The sequence below is a fragment of the Bombina bombina genome, chromosome 6 (assembly GCF_027579735.1).
Source record: "Bombina bombina isolate aBomBom1 chromosome 6, aBomBom1.pri, whole genome shotgun sequence".
NCBI lineage: Eukaryota > Metazoa > Chordata > Amphibia > Anura > Bombinatoridae > Bombina > Bombina bombina.
The window spans coordinates 95,371,914-95,396,418 of record NC_069504.1 but is presented as its reverse complement, the minus strand read 5'-3'; the positions used below and the strand labels follow the sequence as shown (position 1 = coordinate 95,396,418).

Below are 24,505 nucleotides of genomic sequence, written 5' to 3'. Positions count from 1 at the left end.
TTGAGTTGTAGTGATTCCTGTCCGCCTCATCAGAGCGGGCGGACAGGGTTATGGCGGACAGGGTCCATAACTTGTGTTTCTGGCGAGTCTGAAGACTCGCCAGAGACACGGGCCCTCAAGCTCCATATGGAGCTTGATAAATGGGCCACTGTGTCTATAAGTTTTTTCATTTATGGTGTATCTGTGGGTTGTGCAATTATACTGTATTTAATGATCCTTTAAATAAAAAGCTAGCGATGTCTCTAGAGGTTAAACCTTGAGATAGATAATGTGTTTAAATTAATACTATTGTTTACATTCCATCCCTTTCACCTGTCAAACACCTATAACAGCGTAGAGCGCCAACCTTATGAAACAATGTTTTATCATCTCCTTAGAAATTCTTGTTGAACTGCTCATCAAAGGAGCTGTCACACTTAGAGCTACAGCATACTTATTGCAGACGGCTAGAATTCAATGATCTCATTTTGGACATTAAGGCATGTACTGAGCTCCTTAGTAGGCTGTGAAACTTGATTACGGTCCTTTAAATTTGTTCCAGCCTTGTGTATCATTATAACGAACCCAGTGCCAAGGAACATTTCTCTTTCAAGGGTTCTTGAAGCACAGGAGGCTTCACAAACCTGAGGAAAAATATTCTGTTGAAACTTTTCTTGTAATGGAACTTATAATATTTTAAAGGAACTTGTCAGACTCACCGGAACGTCTGGAGAACACAAAATCAGACTTGTTATTTTATTTCCCACAAACGTTTGTCATTTTGTAGCATCTTAATTTGGTGTTGCTCTGTCAACATTTCATGTTAGCCTGTCATTGATGTAAATCTTTTGTGAAATCACTACAAGCTGAAATAACAGAAACAGTATAAATTTGACAGAATCTAATATAATTACGCATACTTTCTTGGTAAGGTAGACTGTATTAAAATGTGGCAATGCAATTCCTAATGTTGCACCTACATTACGTGTTATAGGCAGTGACGTTGACATTGTTACATTTAATGAAAAACATTTGCTACTTTTGATGTATAATTGTTTTATTTCCTCTATAAATTTACATAAAAGTTTGATGTTTGGTTTCAACATTTCCAACTACAACTTGGCTTTTGCAATCATGTAGTAATGTTTATAAGCAAAGATAACAGATCAGATTAAGCACTTTAATTTTTTTTAAACCTTCTAGGTTGAATATGTTTTAGAACAAAATAAAAAATTTAAATTGAGACCATCAAGCAATTACTGTGTTTTTAAATTCACTTCTCAGTAAATTAAAGGGACATAGAGCATTTTCATATAGCACTAGTGCTTACATATACCTTTGTGTTTAACCTTTCCAAACTTGTGATTAAAGTTAGCTCAAGAGCAGGAATGTACTACCAGTCCTAAGCTGAACACCGCCTCTAATGCATTAGACAATTTTTATTTTAGTTTTAAGTCCCATTATCTTAAAGGGACAGTAATTTCATGATTCAAACACAATTATTATTATTTAGTTAATCAATTTTGCTTTGTTCTCTTGGTATCCTTTGTTGAAAAGTTAATCTAGGTTGGCTCATAGGAGCGTGCACGTGTCTTTAGTATTCTATGGCTGCAGTGCTTGCAACAATGTATAACAGTGCTACAATGTTTTAAAACACTGCTGACAGAGTTACAAAGACACTCCTGAGCCCTTATGATCCTAACTAGGTGTACTCTTTAACAAAGGATGGCAAGAGAACAGTTAAAAAGTTAATTTCATAAAATAAATTGTAAAATTGTTTTAAATGACATGCTGTATTTGAATCATGAAAGTTTCTTTTTGACTTTACAGCCCTTTTAATTTCTAAAATGTTTCACTGTAACAGTATTCACAATATGCCACATAAGTTTCAATTTATTCATACATTGTCTTAAAAAAATCTGTCAATGTTCCCTTTAGACAATTTTTATTCTGTTGATTTGGTCCCACATTGATGTGACACTGTTAAAGAGAGCACATGAAATCCTACATTTAGCCTTTCTACATGTGCAATGTACCAGGAATCAGCACACACCTAGATCTAACTACTGTGTGCTGATAAATCACTGTTTATTAGTTTTTTAAGAAAGGGTTAAAATATTGCTGGGAGTGTGTTGTAAGAAGAGGACATACATTCATGTTGCTGTATCATGCAGATTGAGGTTAGTTTCTAGACATGAATGGGGGAATTACTGCTGTTTGTGTGTCTGTGATAGAATAGGTTGTATTTGCATGGACAGGAAGTGGTTAATTGCTGTTCTCTGTATGTCAAGGGAAAAGTGTCAATCACTCTTTTGTCTGTAAAAGCAAAAAGGGGGTCAGTCATTGTTCTCTGTGCTACTGGACAGGAAGTAGTTCTTCAATCAAAATAAATGCATAGTCTATATATATCATTTTCAAATGGGCAATTATTTAAAAAGTTACTTATTCGTTAGGTCTAGCTAGAACATAAATCAGAAGGCATTCAGTATGTTCAGGGCCAGATACGAAGCACTTTGTGACCCTGAGTCATAAGGTGGGACATGTCTGCATTATAACATACTTGCTTTAAACATACACACCCCTGTTCGCCGAAGCTCACCTCTGGTGAGCTAAATTCTGTTGCCGAAGAACGCAATTTTGCGCTCTTGTGGAACGCCACCCCCTGCCCGCGCACAGCCAATCACACACGGGCTAGAGCTTTCAATCTCCCTGATCGGACGAGACTGGAGAGAATGAAATTCAAGATGTTAGAGAAGCAGCGGTACGCTGCTTGTTTGATAAATCGACCCCTTAGTATAAAATACTTTGTTTTGCAGTTGTTATCAGCTAAAGACAATTAGGGACAAGTATGTAACATGGCTAGCATTGAGAAGTCAGCATGGTGCTTTTCAAGTTCTGAGAATTAGAAATCGCTCAATTTTCTAAGCTAAAATGTATGAAAGGGAGGCAAAATAAATAATGAAAATATATTGAAAAGTTGTTTCATTATGTATAAATAAACATTTGATATAAAAATCTAAAAGTGTTCACTTTCCCTTTAAAATAAAGTGATTGTGTGGTTTTTAATTGAGCATTCCTTTGTTGTTGTTTAATGGCTCTGAGGTTATGTCAGTCCTAAAAAGGTTTCCATGGTACAATTAGTATGACTACCTGAGGTAGACAGGACCATATCAAAATTAAGGGACACAATTTCACCTTAAAGAGACAGTCTCGTCAAAATTAAACGTTCATGATTCAGATAGGGCATGCAATTGTAAACAACTTTCCATTTTACTTTTATCATCAAATTTGCTTTGTTCTCTTGGTGTTCTTTGTTGAAAGTTAAACCTAGGTAGGCTCAAATGCTAATTTCTAAGCCCTTGAAGGCCGCTTCTTATCTCAGTAAATTTTGACAATTTTTCACAGATAGACAGCACTAGTTAATGTGTGCCATATAGATAATATTGTGCTCACTCCCGTTATCTAGGAGTCAGCACTGATTGGCTAAAATGCAAGTCTGTGAAAAGAACTGAAATAAGGGGGCAGTCTGCAGATGCTTAGATATAAGGTAATCACAGAGGTAAAAAGTATATTAATATAAGTGTTGGTTATGCAAAACTGGGGAATGAGTAATAAAGGGATTATCTATCTTTTTTAAACACTAACAAATCTGGAGTAGACTGTTGCTTTAATATGTTCTCAATAAATGTTTATACCAGCTGTCGAGTAATTCATGCATGGGAAATGTATTTTCTCAGTTTGTTTTGTATTTGAAATAGCTGGTTTTGCTCAAAGAAACCATAAACCATTGCTCTTAAGCAAACACACATTCAAATGGGCTGAGCCTGCAAGAAGAGTGGGTATGTTTATCTTACTTTAAGTTGATACCTAGGTACAGAAAATTGTATTCTGGGTTGTGGTTTCAATAAGCAAAACCAGGAATTTCTATTTCTTGAATTATTTACTTTAAGTAATTTCCTGTACCTTTAATACTATGTATCTAGTATAACAAGTCATTGGAATAGAAACACATGAAGGAAAAAACAGTACAGTGTGCCTTTAAGGGAGAAATAACTATACCCCCATTATCTAAATGAAACTACTTTTATCAATTTCCTTATTTTCAGTCATATCCAACCAAAAATGTCATTTTCATTTTTTTTTAAAGGCAAATACTATTATATTAATGTCAGACAAAATTACTTTATTAAATATTTTCTTCATGAGCATGTAAAAAAATAAAATGTATGTTGTCATTATGACTATTTTGTTTTAGTTTCTCTTCAAGTCATTCCACTTGTGGTCTAGAATAAAGTTTATGTGTATGTTCCACAGGTGGTCTAGTGAAAAAAGATGAAATCCTTGCAGTTAAATGTGCAAATTAATATAGGGTGGCGTTGCCTCTGTTTTTCCAGATGTGTGAAAAGCTAGAAAAACACATTGATACTACAGATAGAATTTCTCTACAACCTCATTAATAATCTCCTTGTGTATACAGACAAAAATATCCACTGTTCTGCACACTGCACAAATGTAATTTATGCTACTCTAAGTCATACTATCTATCACAAGCCCAGTTGTGGATCTTAGAAATCAAAATATTTCTGAAGCATGCCTAACACCGAGAATACTAAAATCCTTTTGGGATATATAGTCAGATATTTTAAAGGTATTTATATTACAATGAATATGTATGGTGCATAATAATTTAATAAAATGAGTTTCTTAGTAGCTAGATAAATAAAAAAAAGTCATAAATATGTAGACTGACAATGTTAGAGTTCTTTGTACAGATGGCAGTCTATTATTGCTAAAGGTAATGTGATATATTATGGTTTCCCATCCATATAACTCAATGCAGTATCATCTGAATTCCCAAAGGTCTTGTTCCCCATTCAACCAGCATCAGAAAGCAGTTGCAAAAGAATAAACTGCTGTTCAGTCATTAGTATGGATATGAGTTACAAATTATAACAGCTACATTTGGCAAAATGCTAAATAAACCTCCGTATAAACAGACATACTAGCTCAAATGTGCATTTCAGTTCTAATTAGAGAAAAAAGAACACTCATATTAGCAAGATTGTTCCATAAATAGTGATAGATTTACTAATCAGAAGACATACAGAACATACATAAATATGTCCCTTGCACATGCATTCTGACACTTTGGGCTTGATCATGTCGAGCGGACATAATTTGTTAAAGCAAATCATTTAACTTATCATGTCCGCTGGACATTGCTAAATGCATTTCACCAGAAATGCTTGTGCAATGCTGTCCCTTTGCTAACTGGCAGCCAATCAGCCGCTAGCAGGGGCTGTTAATCATCCAGATCATATTGGATTGGGATTAATTCAATCCACCACCTTTTAGGTTCTTCTCCCTTTTCGTTTCAGGTGAGCCTTAAAGGGACAGTATACTGTAAAATAGTTTTTCCCTTATATGTGTTTACAATTGCTTCTTTTACCAACTGCAGAGTAAAAAATGTATGAAAATTAGCTTTTAAGGCTTATTAGTGTATATTAAAGCTCTGATTTTGTGTTTTGAAGCCACAACCTAATAAAATGGGTTGAGCTTGTTGGTATAATCAGATCTCATTACTGTATCACATTGTATACATATACCTGCTTCCTTATCTTATATCTGTCCTTAAAACAATCACCAGTACTTTGAGAGAACAATGGAAAATCAACATTTTATTACCTTATCTCTGCTATATCCCACTGGAAGTGTAATTTCTTCTGCTGGCTGCGTTTACAAAGCTTATCTATAGCTGGTACGCGCGGCCACAAACTTTCAGAATAGGTGGGGATACCACATGCTAAATCAACAATTTCAAATGCCAATATAAGGGTAAAGGAGCTACTTGTAAACAATTTAATACACTCCAGCAGGTAAAGTGGATCATTGGGAACAAATTAAAGGGGAAAAATTTTTTGAGTAAACTGTCCCTTTAATGATTAGCCTCCGAAGCTGCATTCACTGCTTGATAAATGGAGTCCTTTGTCTGCTGAGACAGAACAGAGTTGGTGATGATGGCAATTCTGTTATCACTGATAATAGTCAGGTCTCTGAGCAGCAGATTGTCTGAATGTGGGTGCACAGGGCATAGTCACATTAAACATCTACATTAATTAGTATTAGTAGCTTGTCTTTTTTTCTCAATGGAAGGGTCCTGGGTTCAAATCCTACTGAATAGTGGTACTTTTTTAAAATACATTTCCAACCCTCACAAAACATGCACATTTCAAGTAGTATAACTGACCTGATATCTGGCTTGTGTTATCAAGGATCTAAGTTTAAGACCCCTAAACAATTTAAGATCATCATATTAAACAAAAGAAAAAAATAATAATACAGGACAGAAGCTTGTTATATAATTTGGAGCAAAACCTTTATGCAGTATGATGTATGGTGAGATTACAGAGTTTAGAATAATAATAATAATAATAATAATAATAATAAAAAAAAAAAATAATAAAGACAAGTATTTGTGCAATAATAAAATGCTCTAATGCATTAGAGAATTGTATTAGCAGTGATAAATCTGTTTAAAAATCTTTGACCCCATTCCCATATACAGTATTGAACCATTGGTTTGTACCACATCAAAGAGCAAGCTACAAATTGCTGCTAATTCCCAGATGAATTTTGTTCTGTTTCTTGCTAGGCTACAATTCAAATGGTACTTGCTGACCTGTCTCCCTATGCATGATGGGATAAGCAGATGTGCATTCCGCTGGTCCACTGTATTAGCGGACTATAGCTGCACCTTTATTGATGCGGCGGCCCATAGTGACAAACGTCTTTTTACAATATTGTCTGGAATTCCAGGTTGAAAGTTTAAGAGGGTATGCTCTGGTGGGTTGCATATATATATTATGGAAACTCTAGTTTGTCTGATACACAACACCTGTCATCATAACAGATCATATCATATATATAAACCTAGCTAACATCCTCCTTTCAGAAAGGAGAATCTAACAAATATACTATTTCTTGCAAATGTACTCATGTTGTTCTGAAAGCTACATTCATGAATATGAGCTCTAAGTATTTTGAAAACTTAAATATTGGTCATTTGTTTGTGGAGTAGTAAATTAAATCTGTGAATTATTCTTTCTTTCACAAAACCCAGCAATTCATATAAGAACAGTAAATACGTTTTTCTCTAGGTTTACTTTGTAACAGTTTTGTTGAATTAAATTTTATACGTTCATTACCTGCCCTAAAATAAATTATTTTCCTTTTTAAGTTTACTAGCTCAACTGAACTGTGTGGTTCATAACTCTATCACAATTACTGAGCTAATTGGTTCATTAGTTTGACAATTAGATACAATTCTAGCATTTTGAAATGCTGGGATTTACCAGTGCTACAAATAAAGGGGACTTACTTCATGCTGAAAGTTCTTTTATTTGTCTGCAGTGTATGGCAGAATGCTATTTTGTCAATGAGGTGATGTTAGCTAAAAGTGTGATTGCCATACAACATAATGCCAACTGGGCCGCACAGCTATTGGTAAGAGATGGAAACGTCACCATATTGAAAAAATAGCGTTCTGCCATGGGCCTGAGGTGCTCAGCACGGCATACGCTGCAGTCAAATTTCAGCATGCTATATTTAATATTTCATGACTACAAGTCCTCTTTATTTGTAGCATTGGTAAATATGATCTACCATCACTTTAACATTTACATTTGTTTTTATTAAAACATATGTAAATGTTACTTTGTTGCAGGTGGCACAGTGTCACCTGTAGGCTAAAATACGTATATATAGCATGGGTGGGGGGGGCACACTAGTCCAACCCTTCTTCACAGAGTCTAAGGCTGCACTAATAGGAGGATTAGTATAACGAATCTCAGATCCTCTGAAGAAGGGTTGGATTAGTACGGTCCCAACTGCACTATAGATAAGTATTATACCGTGTAAAACTAATTTTAAGGACAACAGATATATACTAATGAATTTCATTATATGAAATGAATTATTTAGTGCATTCAATTGAAATTTGTTTCATTCAAATCAAACGAATATTCATATATTCTTCACGAATGTGCATTCATGACGAGCTAAATGCACATCACTAATGTGCACGTTTGTGTTTGTGTGTGTACTTGTGTATTGTGCATATGTATATGTGCTTTGTTTGTATACACATAATTGTGCATGTACACATCTTTATTTGTGAGTGTGTGTTCATGTATAGCTGGGTATGTCTGTGAATGATGGTATGTGTATGCCTGAATGTATGGGTCTGTGTTCCTTCATGTGCATGTCAGCGTGCATGCATATTGCATATGTGTGTGTGTGTGTGCATTGGTTTATGTATCTGTATGTGCATGTGAGTGTGCATGCATTTTGCATATGTGTGTGTGCGCCTATTGGTTTATGTATCTGTATGTGCTTGTGTATGTGAGTGTGTATGTGAGTGTGCATGCATTTTTGCATATGTGTGTGTGTATTGGTTTATGTATCTGTATGTGCTTGTGTATGTGAGTGTGTATGCATCTTTGCATATGTGTGTTTGTGTGTGTGCATTGGTTTATGTATCTGTATGTGCTTGTGTATGTGAGTGTGCATATGAGCATATGTTTGAGTCTATGTGAAAAAATGTGCATGTATTAACTAGTCTTTATATGCTCATCTGTCAGTCGTGTGTGATTGTAAGTGTATGTGTGTTTGTATGCATTTATTTATGTGTCGGTGTGTTCATGTATGTGTGTGTGAGTGTGTAACCATATGTGTGTTTATATGTCTGTGTGTTTGGTGTATGTGCTTGTGTTTGTAAGTGTACGTCCATGCATGTGTTTGCATCTATGTGTACACATGTCTGTATGGTTTCATGTGTGTTTTCATTTATTTGTGCATCTGTGTGTGTATATGTGTTTTTGTGGGCAAGCATTTTTCTTCATCACTATTTTATTCTATTACACTCCACAAACTCTCCAAACAATTAATAAGTATAATAATGTGTTATCCAGTTTACATATGGAAAACACATGGTTTTGCGCTATTTGTTTGTAATAACCTAAAAATTTACTTTCGCCACCTGTTCATAAACATATATTTGTTTCCTAAACATGTTATTGTTAATTCACATTAATCACAAGTATAACATATATACAATCTCCCACGTTGTTTTGTTTATACAGATAAAGTACTTGATATAATGTTTAGTAAAAATATGGGCTTTGGGTTCTGATCAAGAGGTTCCGGTGGAGGAGGAGCAAGATGTGAGCTGCTGAGCTGCTGAGCCCTGCACTCCAGTCCTAAAGACTTTGGCGGTGAAACTGCGCGCCCTATCCAAATTGGATGAAAGCCTGCTGGACAGTTTATGTCAACACACTCATGGAACCGAAGTTAGTGGAACATCATCCCACTATCCTAAAGAAAGTAAAAGTCACCCAAACAGACTTCCAACCCAACTAACTTTGGGCATTAAGGAACAAACAATCCACATAAAATTACTGTCGACCAGCTATTTTTTTTTCTCTTTTGAGGACACTATTTTACTCCTTGAAGTTACACTATCATACAGCAATTTAAGCACTATCGTACAAAAACAAACTCACCTCCCCTTTGCACTACCGCTTTACCTGAAGATCTTGTTCATTCCAGGGATTACACATTCACCTGCAGGAGACACCCGCGGTTTCTTTTGAATTTCCCTGGGCCACTCCGGATCATTGCTGCTGCCTTCTCTCCTCCCCCACTGGTGCTGCGTGGGAGGAGGGTGAGCCCGGTTGGGGCTGCTGGAGATCTGGGAGACTGCCCTCTGAGAACGAGCACGCTGTGCTGAAATCGCCCGGCCGGGCCCCCCTCCCTCCTCCCCCACCGGTGCTGCGTGGGAGGAGAGCGAGATCGGTTGGGGTCACTGGAGACCTGGAAGATTGCCCTCAGGGGACGAATACGCTGTGCTGACATCGCCCGGCCGGGCCCCCCTCCCTCCTCCCCCACCGGTGATGCGTGGGAGGAGGTGAGCCCGGTAGCGTTGAAGCTACGAGTAAGAAAAACACATCGCATCAGGAAACCTATCCCTGTCACCCACTAATGGACTACTAGAAGACTACAAGCAAGTGTGCAAGCGGAGGTGAGTGTTAAAATCTTAACTTGCTGGCTCATGAATATTTCCTGTGAACGGATAAAACCCAAAAAAAAAGAGAAAAAAAAAAGGGGAAAAAACATATTGGTGGAAGACATAAGTTGTACAAGATCCCTGACAACCTAGCTACCGTATAAAATCAAAAGAAAAACTTTAATAGACATGCCATACTGGGGCTACGATTGGGTATAGAAGAAAGCTGAATATTATATTGAGATAAACACACTACCTCCCCATCTTGCCTCGATATCTCTGCTGCAGGTTCAAAGAGTGGTGTGGAGGGGGGGGGGAGAGAGCGAGGGGAGGCAGTGGAGAGAGGTAAGGAGGGAAACAAATGGCAACATTGTATGCATAAGCAACAGTATTAAATAATCTAAAATACACTTTTGGTATCAGTTTGTAAGAACGTTTAGCTGAACAATCGGGAATTATTGAAACATCTACCAAAGGACTTTGATGGATAATGGAAAACTCTCAGCTCAGATATACAGATTAAATGACTGTTAAAAAGAAAGTTGCCTTCACGCTTCTCAGAACTGGTTAATATTTCATGAAACAAAAAGAAAATTGTAAAAACTAACTTTGATATGTGTTTAAGATTGGCTTAGTTAAACTGGGTAGCAAATTTTACATGAAAAATATTTTTTTCACCTGTTCACATAAAGTTAAGTTTGACTTAATAGCAAATTACATAATTTAGAGAAAATCCTAGAGATTAATCTGCTTGCCTAGTAGGGAAAATTTACTCTAACTAAAAATCATCATTTTAGAAAAGTGACAATAATCTAAACAACTTTTGATAACTGGCAAAGAAATAATGTCTAAGGTTCGTTAATATAATTTAACTTAAAAAGAACTTATGTACTGTAGAATAGCATAACCTAAGCAAGAAAGTATTTCTACCTTCTGTATTTTTTCTGTTTTTCCTCTCCTCTAAATTCTTACAGAAATCTTTCTGCATATACACAAGAATTATAGAGAGGGTTACTTAGATTTTTTCAAAAATCTGTTACTCTATTTAAACACCAGCTAAACTTACTATAAGGATAAATAAGTAAATATCTGAAGTAAAGGATCAGAATTGAATTAACATTAGTTGAAATAGAGGGATCCACTAGCAGGCAATAGAACTGCAACTGGTGTACTTAAATAACTCCTAACTTATCTTGCGAAATTAGATACTTGTAACTCAAAACAAACAAACACACACTTAATGGCCTAACCCCTAGAAATAAATGAATGTAAGACAGAGATTGTTTTGAACACTATTAGAGTATATTGCTGTGGAATTTGCTGATAAAATCCCTGTTCAAGTTCTGCCACACCCTGGGTTTATATTTTCACAGTTGATTGTAGACGTACCACAGAATTAATTAAAGTCACTTCCCCCTTTTTTTTTTTTTTCTTTTTTTTTTTTTTTTTTTTTTCTTCCTCTTTTTTTTTCTTTCTCTCCCACACACAGATAACCACCACCTTCACCTACATCCTCACCCAGTCCTCTCTCCCCCCGATTTTTTGTATCACTATTTTTTATGGATAAATTCATTACCTCACCATCCCTCACAACCAAACACAATCCAGGTATGGCAGCTAGACAGAGGGAACGAAAAAACAAAACTCTCACAGACAGCCCAGCTGAATTACATATAGAAAACACAGCAAAAACTCAAAATACTATGTCTTTACCAGATACACAAGCTCTAGTTGCTAGCATAATGGAAGCTATAAACCCCAAGTTCGACGTATTGAAAACTGAGATTAAACAAGACATTTTAACTTTATCAACAGAGGTAAAACAATTTGCCAAAAGATTGCAGGAGGTTGAACAACGAATCTCAGATATTGAAGATGTTACAAATCTATATATTCCTAAAACAGAAGCTAACCAGAGTGAAATAGAAAAATTACAAACTAAAATAGAGGAGCTGGAAAATAGGTCCAGAAGAAATAACCTTAGGGTTATAGGTTTCCCAGAAACTAGGCATGAAGAAGATTTAAATAAAATCATGACCCAAATATTACCACAATTACTAAATATACCACCACCTCAGCAACCCTATATTATTGAGAGAGTCCACAGATTGGGGAAACCACGTGATATCTCAAATGAATTTACTAAACCAAGACCAATAATAGCGAAATTCTTGAATTATCAAGATAAAATATCTTTTTTACAGCATTTTCGCAAAAAACAACCGATACATTATAACAACTCTAAAATTTTATTGTTTCAAGATTTTTCATTTGAAACTTCTACAAAAAGGAGAGAGTTATCCCCAATCTGTGGCAAGATGATAAATGCAGGGTGGCAAGCCACAGTAATATACCCAGCTAGGCTCAAACTCACTCTAGAAGGACAAACTTTCTTTTTTGACTCAGCAAAAGAAGCTGAAGAAAAATTTGCTGAACACAGGTCCAAAAATCATTAAATAAAAGAAAACACTATATATCTGAAATTTATCTCTTGCGATGGTCAGGATGTGCCAGATGTGTAGATATTTTAATACTCCCTTGCTGTTTCTACTTTTTTGTGCTTTCCCCCCCCCCCCCCTTTTTTTTTTTTTTTTTCTCCTCTTTCCCCTCTCCTCCCTCCCCTTCTCCCCATCCTCTCCCTTCTGCCCCTATTTCTCCCCCCTACACTCCCTGGTTTATATTGTTCACAAAATAAAGAACTATGAATACAAATATTAGATTCACCTCGTGGAATGTTGGGGGAATTTCTTCTCCAATAAAACGGAAAACTATTATAAACCACCTTCGTAAACTAAACACAAATATAGCGTTAATACAAGAAACACATTTAAACGCGGAAGAATCAACCAAGTTAAAATCTTCATGGGTAGCGGAAGTCATTTTCACTCCAACTCCTAACAGGAAAAAAGGTGTAGTGATTTTACTAGGGAAGAAATTAACCTATGATAAACTCCTAACTATACTTGACCCTGAAAGTAGATTTATAATTTTAAAAATAAAAACAATGGATTCAATTTATACCATATGCAATGTGTATGCACCCAATATAATTGACCAAGAATTTTGGAATTCTCTCCAGGCTCAAATCTTACAGGTGGCAGAAGGTCATATAATTCTAGCAGGAGACTTTAACATGGCTCCACGGTTTCCCATTGATAGATTAAGACAAAGTCATTCTCTTAAAAAAACAAAAAAAGATAATCTTGAAGAAAAATTATTTAATTCCATCTTTCATAATCTAGCCGTTAGAGATATCTGGAGAATGCAAAACCCGGATGATAAAAATTATACATGCTACTCTAGGGCGTTTAAATCTCTCTCCCGGATCGATCTTATACTGACCAGCGAGAGCTTATACAAAATCGGAGCAAAAGCTTTAATTTCTGAAATATGTATTTCAGATCACGCCCCTATAACGTTAGACATTCCAAGTAAAAATATTCATACAAGATCAAATCGCTTTTTCTACCCAAACTATTTAAATTCCAATTCCAAATTTAATAATTGGCTAAAAACCAAAGTTGAGGAGTATTTCCAATTTAATATTGGTTCAGTGTCAAACTTTGCGGTAATATGGGAAACTGCAAAGGCGGTAATAAGGGGGGATATAATCGCATATGTGGCTAAGTTTAAAAAAGGTTTGAGACAAAGAGAAAGAGAAGTAACAGCGGCCGTAACTAATGCTTATAACAGATATTTAAATATCTCTTCAAATGACAATTGGAGAAGGTACTTAAAGGCAAAAAATGAACGTGATACATTTCTAATTTCTAGTACCTCCCATGCTGATTTAAAATACCAGGCAAATCTATTTAAATACGGCAACAAATCAGGTAGACTACTCTCTAAACTTGTAAAAAACTGTAAACAGACCTCAATAATTAACGCTATACAAGAAGATGGTATAATCCTCACGTCACATGAGGAAATCTCTAATTCTTTTTACCACTACTATAAAACAATTTATTCATTGCCCCTCCCGGCTGATAATTCACATGAGAAGTTTTGGGAGGATATTCTAATACCTCATAATAGTAATGAATTTAATCTTAAATTAAACTCTGAGATCCTAGAGAATGAAGTTAATCAAGCAATTCAATTACTTAAATCTACAAAAGCTCCAGGCCCAGATGCACTCCCAAATGAGCTATATAAAAAATTAGCTCCTACTCTTGTCCCACATCTGACAAAACTTTTTAATTTATATTATATGGATAATTTGGCAATCTCTTGTAATTTTGCGGCGTCTCAAACTATTCTCATACTCAAACCAGGGAAAGATCCTAGTAAAAAAGAGTCATACAGGCCTATTGCCCTCCTAAATTCCGATTATAAAATATTTATGGCCATTTTAGCCAAAAGATTACAAGAGGGACTAGCAGACAGTATCCACAAAGATCAAGCTGGGTTTCTTTACAACCGTAACTCTTCAGCTAAGATCAGACAATTATTGCTTATTACTGATTATTTTAAAAATCAAGCTGAACAAGAGTTGAATGACCAATCAGATGCAGTAGTTATAGCTATCGACGCGGAAAAAGCGTTTGATAGAGTGAACCATGATCATATTCTGGATACGCTATTCCGATTTGGATTTAATAATAACTTCCCAAATTTAATTAAAAGATTATATGCCCAATCCTATACAGGTCTAATAGTTAATGGGATAGAGCAGAAAATGATTAAAATAGAGAGAGGGACGCGGCAGGGGTGCCCCCTTTCACCACTATTATTCGACTTGGCAATTGAGCCCTTTGCTATCAAAATCAGAAAACACATCGACGGCATAAAGATTAATAAAAAAGAGGTGAAAATGGCACTTTATGCCGATGATATACTAATATACATGGCCAATACTCATCTAAACATACCCAAGCTTATGAACATAATTAATCTGTTTGGTAAATTTTCTGGTTACAAAGTCAATTATTTAAAATCTGAATTAATGTGGCTGAAAAAAGAAAAGAGCTCCTTGATAAAAACTCCCTTCAAGGTAGTCACAGAGGCATTCAGATATCTTGGGATTATGATTTCGGCCGACCCACAAAATTGGTACGCTTTGAATGTTCCTCCCATTTTATCACAAATTACTAATCATATGAAAAACTGGCAAAACCTACCCCTATCAATATCTGGCAGAATAGCACTGTTTAAAATGGTGCTCCTGCCCAAAATTTTATATATTATGCAAAACCTTCCTATTTTACTGAAATCCCATGACTTAAGGAAACTCAATACATCAATTCGCCAATTCATATGGCAATCTAAGAAACCAAGAATAGCATTATGCAAGCTATCCCTCTCTAAACAAGCTCTTGGTCTAGCCCTCCCTGACGTACGCATATATAATCTAGTTTCTCTCAGTCGTATTGTAATTGACTGGATAACAGAATCTGATTATTTTACAGACAATACATTAGAAGCTAATATGGTGTATCCCTTTTCCCCCATCAGTTTAGTTCATATAGATCTTAAATTAATTCCGACCCAAGTAAAAGCTCTTAAATCAATCTATGTAATAATACAGGCTTGGAAAAAGATGGGGATCCAGGCAGGTATAAACATAAACATTCCAAAGTTTCAGACGTTTATAGGGAATCCAGAATATCAAGAAGGAACACAATCAATCATATTAAAAAATTGGCAAAGGAAAGGTCTTTACTTTGTATCTCAAATTATTAATCCAACAACGGGGGTTATTTGCTCCTTTGAAGATCTGAAACAAGAATTTGACCTCAGTAATAGAGATTTTTTTGCATTTCTACAGGCAAGACATTACGCCCAACATCTACTAAATATATTCCCAGGGAAATGGTCATGGGGTAAAATTGAAAGCTGGCCGATTCTGGCCAAGACAGGTCGTCATTCTATTTCTACTTGGTATGCTCATTTAATATCACAGTCTGAAAGATCCAACTTAGAAAATATAGCTCTTAAATGGTCAGACCTCTTAGTAGATAACATAGATCAAAAACTACATGTCACACGATCAATACAATTGCTTTTTCAAGCCACGAATTCGGAGACCTGGAGAGAAGCCCATATAAAATTAATCTATCAAACTTATTACACACCAAATAAAGGAACCAAATGGAAAAATAAAAACTTTAATAAATGTCCAAAATGTAGTTTCCCGGCTGCAAACTTGCTCCATATGATTTGGGAATGCCCCAAAATAAAACAATTTTGGAATAGAATAGAATTCTGGATGATTAACATTCTCAAAATTTCTGTATATAGACTCACTCCAAAAGATATAATATTCTTGATAGGACAAAAAATCCCTCGAAATGAAATTAAGATAATAAACTTAATTATTCTGGCAGCCAGATATCAAATATTTAAGAAATGGAAGAGTAAAGTCTCTCCAACAATAACAGAAATTAAGAATTACTTAAAAAAACAACTAATAATTGAGCAAATGACTACAGACCTGAACTCAGAAAAAGAAATATGCAATTTCTTTAAAAAATGGTCCAAATTCATTAAAATATTTCCATCTAGAGAAATTGATTATCTAATTTTTCCATTTAGAAACAGTGAAATGGTGCTGTTGAATATCTGGTAACATTAGAATGGGAAGTGGGGAGGGGGGGACTGGAGGAGGAGGCTCTCCCCTTCCTTTTTTTTTTTTTTTTTTTTTTTTCTCCTTTCTCTTTCTTTCTCCCTCTATCTCTTTTTTTTCCTGTCTGTACCGCTGCTATTTAATATGCCTCGGTATTATAGCTGGTCTCAGTTTTAAGTAGACTACTGATAGCGAAATGTACTTAAATGTAATAGGGTATGTAAAATAGGAACTTCTGAAGCTTAAAATGAGGATCCTTTTTGATAATTATGCTCCATGATCTCTTATTGTTTAAATGAGTTGGAGTCTTACCCATTAGTATACAGTGGGTTAAGGTCTACGAATACAAGGAATGTTGGTAATTCTTTGTAAACTTTCTATGTCAAACTACATATCGAATTATATGTACCTTTTTTTTTTGTTTGTTTTATTTTATGTTGTACTATATAAGAAAAACTAATAAAAAATTATAAAAAAAAAAAAAAAAAAAAAAAAAAAAAAAAAAAAAATATGGGCTTTGAAGTGGGATATACATGGGTGACCCTGATCATTTCCTCTCCCTCTGTTCACCACTCTACACCATTTTAGCAGCTGCCACTAATTCATATCCCCTGCACTGCTCAAGAACTTGGCTTATGGCCCAAGTCAAACACTGAAGACAATAACAGTCAGGATTTAATTTATATACTATACTTAAAGGGATAGGAAAGTCATTTGCATGATTCAGATAGAGCATGTCATTTTAAAGGGACATGAAACCCAACATTTTTTTTTATGATTGAGACAGAACATACAATTTAAACAACTTTCCAATTTACTTCTGTTATTTAATTTGCTTCCTTCTCTTGTTAACCTTTGCTGAAATCTTTATCTAGGAAAGCTCAGGAGCAGCAAAGAACCTAGGTTCTAGCTGTTGATTGGTGGTTGCATATCTATACCGATTGTCATTGGCTCACCCATGTGTTCACTTAGAAACCAGTTGTGCATTGCTGCTCCTTTAACAAAGCATACCAAGAGAATGAAACAAATTTGATAATAGAAGTAAACTGGAAAGTTGTTTAAAATTGTTTGTTCTACCTAAATCATGAAAGGACATTTTTGGGTTTCATGTCCCTTTAAGACACTTTTAAATTCACTTCTATTTTCAAATGTGCTTTGTTCTGTTACTATCCCTTGTTGAAAAAGAATACACACATATCCTACACTAGTGGGAGCTGGCTGTGATTGGTGCTGCACACATTTGTCTCTTGTGATTGGCTAACTAGATGTGTTCAGCTAGCTGCCAATGCTCCTTTAGTAAAGGATAACAAGAGAATGAAGCAAATTTGCTAACAAAAGTAAATTGGAAAGTTGTTTAAAATTGTATGTTCTACCTAAATAATAAGAAACATTTTGGGTTTCATGTCCCTTTAATTTACATTTTACATTTATTTACCTCTGAGCATAGCATCATGTTTTTTAAGTAGCAGTTTGAAACACATGCACACTGCCGCATCTGTATATTTTGCATTGCAGGGTAAGTACAAAAACTGCTGATATAAAAGGAGCTTTTTTTTAAAATGTCACTTACATTAACCAGCTGATTAAAATCAGTGACCTCTCCAAAAATGTCATACGAGGGGGGGGGGGGCACTTCCTAGAGGTCCGGCTGTGTTTTAAGGACGACAGCAGATGAGATGAGTACTGGGCAGTGGGGTCGATGTGTACCATGGGTGGGTGAGTGTCATGAGAGGGATTGGGTTGTTGTGGCTGGGATTGGATGGAGTTGGGGGTCACAGTGGTGCTGGGAAAAATCAAGGGTAACAAGGGTTGGGGGCACATAGTGGTCAAGTGGGGTTAAACAGCCCCAGCATAATTAATACTAGAATTTATCCATAAAGGAATATAAAAATGATCATGCTGGATGTGCACACAGCTTACCTGAGTATGCTACAGGAGCCACATGCATGAGAAAACTTATCACACAATGTATTTCTCAAAAGCATTTTTTTCCATACAAAAGTATATTGCAAAATTATTCTAGTCAAATTTGAAATCCTATATCGCGCATTTCAATTTTTATAAAAAAAAAAGAAAGAACCCCCCCCAACAAATTGTGATTAACCAAGGATTCTTATACAGAAAATGATAAGAAATAATGGGCTTCATATACTAATACTAAGCAGAGGAGTGTGATTGCCCCAAACACTTTTGTTCAGGGTGATTGACAGGCAATTCTCTCACACTTTTGATCGGAAGAGAGAGGAGAGGACATTACACTTGCCAGACTGTGTAATGATACATACTGACAGCAAACGAACAAGGCCCACTGCCCGTATGTTGTAAAGGCATGTGGACAAGCGCTTAAGTTGAGAACCTTGTAAGTATGCATTTTAGTTCATGGGGCCTTATCTATCTATCTATCTATCTATCTATCTATCTATCTATCTATCAAGTATACATAAATTACCATTAAGGCAGATGACTATACTTTGACTGTATTACAGTGTTAATCTTACTGGCATTCTTTCAGAAATAATATGTTAGAGCATTGTATTATAGCACTATTGCTTGAATGTAACTATGTGCTTAAACCCTTCAATTTTATTAAATACATAGTTAAAGTCAGCTCCAATGTAGCAGTGCACTATTGGGAGCTAGCTGGCCAACTGCATATAACCACCACCTGCTAGCTCCCAGTAGTGCATTGCTGCTGAGCATTTGTACATATGCTTTTCAGCAAAGGATACAAAGAGTACAATTTAAATTTGATAACAGAAATTAATTTAAATGTGCCTTCAAATAACATGCTTTATCTTAAAGATGAAAGTTTGATTCTTATTGTATGTCACTTTAAAGGTTAAACAACATAAAAATATTTATTTTGAATAATTCATTTAGAGTGCCTTGGAAGCAATTCAGACAATAGTTTGCCAAATCCTCCTACTCTGAGTATCAAGGTTTTCCTGCCGTTTGTGAACCCATATCAGGTACGCAGCATTCCTTGGAGATCACTCATGTTTTAAAGGTAGATAACAACAGCATAATCTTGTTTCACAGCAGAGCTTTGTTTAACATATATTTAATTATCTGCAATTATCAGTCTAAAAAAGATTTGTTTTTCATATGTAACCCAAAAACATAACAACTCTCCTTAAAAGGATATAGTCTTTATTATTTTTGTTTGCTTTACTTAAAAGGACCCTTAAAGGGACACTCAGGTTAAATTACATTTTCATGATTTAGATACAGCATGTAATTTTAAACAACTCTCCAATACACTTCCATTAAAAAAAATGTGCACAGTCTTTTCTATTTACACTTTTTTAGTCACCAGATCCTACTGAGCATGTGCAAGAATTCACAGACTATACGTATATGCATTTGTGATTGGCTGATTGCTATCACATGGTACAAGGGGAGTGGAAATATACATAACTTTGACATTTGTTATAAAAAAATCTACTACTCATTTGAAGTTCAGACTAAGTGCTATTGCATTGTCTTGTTATCTTGCATTAGTTGATTATGCAAATCTAATGTGTTGACTGGTCCTTTAAAGGACCATTCAGTGCAGTAGAATTGCATAATTAACAAGTGCATAATAACAAGACAATGATTTAACACCTGTTCTGAATTTCAAAGACAGTAGATTTTTTTCTGACAAATTTATTTTCTAATACACAAAAGAGAGAAGAAAGTTTAAGGGGCTTGACTAGCACTCTTTCCTAATAAGATAATAGTGAATATTTAGGTTAAAATGATATAACTTTAATGATATGCATTAGAAATGAGGACAAATCCTCTTTACACAACCAACCAACCGTAGATAGCTAAAAACACTGTGTAAACACCCCCCTGTTTCCTGGCCGATAACTGCATGCGTCAGCTTCAGGTGCCTGGGGTGAAAAACACGAAGATAATTAAAAGTAACACAAACGCGTTTCGGCCTATATGCTGGCCTTTTGCAATGTTAGAAATGACAAAAAAAAATATGTTTCTCCCATTTTCCAGCCCCTTGTATCACAGACATCAGCCAATCACAGCCAAGTATATGTATAGTCATATACCCTGTGAGCTTGTGCACATGCTTAGTAGGATCTTGTTCCCCAGACAATGTTCATATAAAAAGGTTGTGCAAAATTTGATAATGGAAGCAATTTGGGAAGTGTCTTAAAACTGCATGCTCTATCTGAATCATAAAAGTTTATTTTGACTTGAGTGTCCCTTTAAAATGTTATAAGTTTTTGTTTTATAAAAAGCTGTGCAAAAGGACTGCAAAAGGTGTGTTATTTTTTATCCAAAAAATTTATGGGAGTTGTCCATATCAGCCAATGAGCAGTAAAGGATCATGTTAACCATTTGTTGCTTTCCAAAGTGAGTCCAAATATAAGTAAAAATCTGACTAGAAAATATCACATGATTATCTCTATGTTAAAAGGATGTTTTACCTTAAAAATGTATTAGTAACCACATCCTATTGTAGAGAGACTTTATGCATCCAATCAGGATGCTTGTCCTGGGACTAGCAAGGGAGCGTGCATCTGGCATGTGCAAGCATGTTCACTGTATTTTTTAATCTCAGCTCAAGAAAGTTTATTTAGAAATCTCACAAGAAGACAATGAAACTCCATAAGATTACAGCAAACTGTGAACCCAGAACTGGTTATACTGATTGCATTTTCCCCCATTGTTTTCTCCTTGCAGATGAAAGAAGACAAAGTAACTGAATGGTTATTTCTCACAGCACAGTTATTCTGGCAAGTTAAGGGGACATAAAACAAGTAGGGATAAAGACAAAATAAAATAATATATACTTTAATTACTTTACCTGCAAATGTATACTGCAGTGCCTCGCCATTAAACCTTTCTTTTTAGTTTCTGAATTGTAAAGCTCTAACTCAGTGTTTTTCAACCAGTGTGCCGTGGCACACTAGTGTGCCGTGAGAGATCCTCAGGTGTGCCACGGCAGACTGACAACAGTGTGACATATTTTTTAAACTTTGCTTGTTTTTTACTCCCAGTGCAGGGGTAGTTTGTAGGAGGCATGGCATAACAGCACAATACATACAGTATGTGTGTGTTTGTGTGTATGTGTATATATATATATATATATGCTGTATTAGGCTACAATGTGTGATTTTTTTAAAATTTTGGGATGGTGGTGTGCCACATGATTTTTTAATGTAAAAAAGTGTGCCACGGCAAAAAAAAGGTTAAAAATCACTGCTCTAACTAACCTCACATATTTCCTTCTATGGCTGTATCTATATCTATTGTTGTTTTGGTAGAATGCAAAAATGCATAAGGATTATCTGCTGGAGCATGCATAGAAGCTGTGAACTCAGTTGAAATACAATGCCTGTGTCTAAACACTGAGAAGGGAGGTGGAGTTGGCTTCTCCTGGCAGCTTAGCTATGTAATTAATTTTGCTTATTTTTTTAATTATTTTTTTTTTTAAATACTTGCCAGCAATTTTTAAACAATTTTTTTAATGCAAACTATTTTTAATTAAAGGGACAGTAAACCTAAAAAATTATGTTATACAATTCTGCACATAGTGCAGAATTATATAACATTATTTTAGTGCTATTGTTATAAAAGCTTTTTTTCCCTTTGATTTTTTTTAAAATATGATGCTTTTACAGACCCGCTCTCTGCTGAGCGGGTCTGTTTTTTTTACTCAATAAATCCGGCCAGCTGTATAGTCACAGCCCGGCCCGACCGCGCCATAGCATTAAGTGCAGCTCGCTCCTGCTCTGTCTGACAGCAGCAGCGAGCTGCACTTAATGCTATGGCGCGGTCGGGCCGGGCTGTGACTATACAGCTGGCCCGATGCGCTGAGTAAAAAAAACAGACCCGCTCAGCAGAGAGCAGAGAGCGGGTCTGTAAAAGCGGCATATTTTTAAAAAAATCAAAAGGAAAAAAAGCTTTTATAACAATAGCACTAAAATAATGTTATATAATTCTGCACTATGTGCAGAATTATATAACATTATTTTTTAGGTTTACTGACACTTTAATTAGCGATTTTATGATATGCACAGATCTCAACCTGTTTTATGTCCCTTTAATCTTACATTTTTAATAAAGAAAACCCAGGTATATTACTGCCATTAAACTGTTTCTTTCTTGCAGTTGGATCAGTGGTAAATTTATGGTAATGTTTCTTTAATTGGAATTACATTCCCAATGCAGCTTTATTAGTCTCAATTTAAATTTTAAACAACTTTTGTTTAACACTTTTTTTAAGGCAAAAAAATCATCACATTTAAATGCTGTTTTTTTTAATATTTTATTTTTAGTTCAATACCCTTTTAAAATTAGGACCGTGTTTTGTACCCACACAGAGCTCTAAATAATAGAACAAGCTGCCACCTCTTTGTTCTGTCGCTCATCATTAATTTACACACTGTCAGACATCAGTACTATCACAGCCCTATTGTATCAGGCAGCATTACCACGCTCCTCACATAACCAAGGAAGTATCAGAGGGGTATGACCCAAATTCCTTTGGATGCTATGTATATCCTGCTAACTCACATTGCTGTGATACTGTATTAGGAGCGTGCATTAAGTGTTGTGTTCCAAACTATATCACTGTACTTAATGTGCACATTTATTTTTTTCTCTAACATAAATAGGAATACAAGAAGACTGGTACAGTAAATACAGTATTACTCAAAGGCCAATAGTAGTTGCTTATTATATTTAAAAGAAAAAATATGAAACTGAACCATGGAAAAATATACTGAATCTAAAACCATTATAGCTTTTCTCCTGGTGAACAATGCAAGATCAGGGTTATTAACTATCTATAAAGATTGTGCTTCAAAATGCTAAATAAATTAATGAAAATAAAATTAAACTTAATCATTTTCTATCATGCATATGAAAGAGAAGCATTTCCATGCTGAAATAAAATATATTACAATTTTTTTTTTATAAAGCAAAAGAACATCTATTTAGTAAATGTGTAATGTTGTAAAATACCATCTTTTACGTAAAAGAAGTCTTTCAATAATTTCATGATTTAATCATGAGGTACAAGAGAAAGCTCGAGAGTCACTGAGAATTTCTGGTCCTCAGCAAGAAAGAGCCAGTAAGCCAATCGGCAGCATCAGTCACACAAACCAGCCAATCATTGTTTGTGTACAATTTAGGAGAGTCTTGAATTCCACATGCTGGGGGTAAGTGTAGGTGAGAAAACACTACAAACCTCTAGAATGACTGTGGCCCTCAGCCAGCCTATATCCATAACAAAAAGGACGAAAATATTTAAATAAACCATTTGCAAGAGTGTTTGCTAAGTGTAGCTGTTGGATTTACTGCTTTTTGTGTTGGTATTGATCGTGCTTGATGTGCGGGGTATCATGTAGTGAGTACTTCTACAGATGTTAAAGGGACATGAAACCCACAATTTTTTATTTAGTTTTTCAGATAGAGAATACAATTTTAAAAAAAGTTTCCAATTAGTTTTATTATCACATTTGCTTCTTTCTTATGTTATTCTTTGTTGAAGAGATATCTGGATAGGTGGCGTGCACATTTCTGGAGACCTACAAGAAATAGTGCTGCGATCTAGTGCTCTTGCTAATGTATAACATTGTTAAAAAACTGCTACCATATAATGCACACTCCTGGGGGCTGATTTATCAATGTGCAGGCGGACATGATCCGCTACAGCGGATCATGTTCGCCCCACATCGATAAATGCACACAGCATACGCTGTCGGCATTTATCATTGCACAAGACTGCATATTCGCCGTCAATCGGCTGCTAGCAGGGGTGTCCATCATCCCGATCATATCCGATCGGGCTGATTGCAATCCGCAACCTCAGAGGTGCCGGATGAGTTAAGGAGCAGCGGTTCTTAACTTTTGTTTCAGGCGGAAAAACAGCTACATTTACAGGTTGA

At 35.5% G+C, this 24,505-nt stretch overlaps 1 protein-coding gene across 2 annotated transcripts in view; it reads right to left on the bottom strand.

Moving 5' to 3' along the window:
* Positions 1–24,505, bottom strand: part of SEMA3C (semaphorin 3C) — a 364,490-nt gene that overhangs the window by 274,019 nt on the left and 65,966 nt on the right. Inside the window, exon 2 of one of the 2 annotated variants that reach the window (XM_053716520.1) lies at positions 699–845. The exons of the other annotated variant lie outside the window; for it this stretch is intronic. The gene's annotated coding sequence lies outside the window, so the exon portion shown is untranslated. The remainder of the gene's footprint in view (positions 1–698; positions 846–24,505) is intronic. 2 annotated transcript variants of the gene reach the window in all.